This window comes from Trypanosoma theileri, assembly GCF_002087225.1.
Source record: "Trypanosoma theileri isolate Edinburgh chromosome Unknown TM35_Tth_135_V1, whole genome shotgun sequence".
In the NCBI taxonomy this organism is placed as follows: Eukaryota; Euglenozoa; class Kinetoplastea; order Trypanosomatida; family Trypanosomatidae; genus Trypanosoma; species Trypanosoma theileri.
This window is the reverse complement of record NW_021639977.1, coordinates 4,295-4,806: the sequence shown is the minus strand read 5'-3', so window position 1 is coordinate 4,806 and position 512 is coordinate 4,295.

Below are 512 nucleotides of genomic sequence, written 5' to 3'. Positions count from 1 at the left end.
TATTATTATTATTATTATTATTATTATTATTATCACTATTAACAGCTGTGGATAATATCTCTTTACCAGCGTCTGAGGAGGACATGTAAGCTATACCTACTATTACTATTACTATTACTACTGTTAATAATATTAATAATAATGATAATAATATTAAATATATTTATTAATGAATTAATGAATGGATTAATTCATTATTTAGTTGTTGTTTTTTTTGGTGGCGGTGTTGTTGTTATTTATTTTTGGTACAAGGAATACCCGAGAAAAAAAAAAGAGAAAAAAAGATTTTATACAAAAATACCTTCTACTCTGCAGTTAACACATTTTGTATGAATGCTATTTTAGAAACAGTAAATACACCATCTTCATCTTCTTCAGAGAAGACCCAATCATTCTTCAAATAAATCTCTTTATCCATCCCCCCAGTAGTAATTAGAAATTTCACTTTAAAAGAAAAAGGAAAAAAAAAAAAAACATTTCCCATCCGATGAATATATATATATATATATATT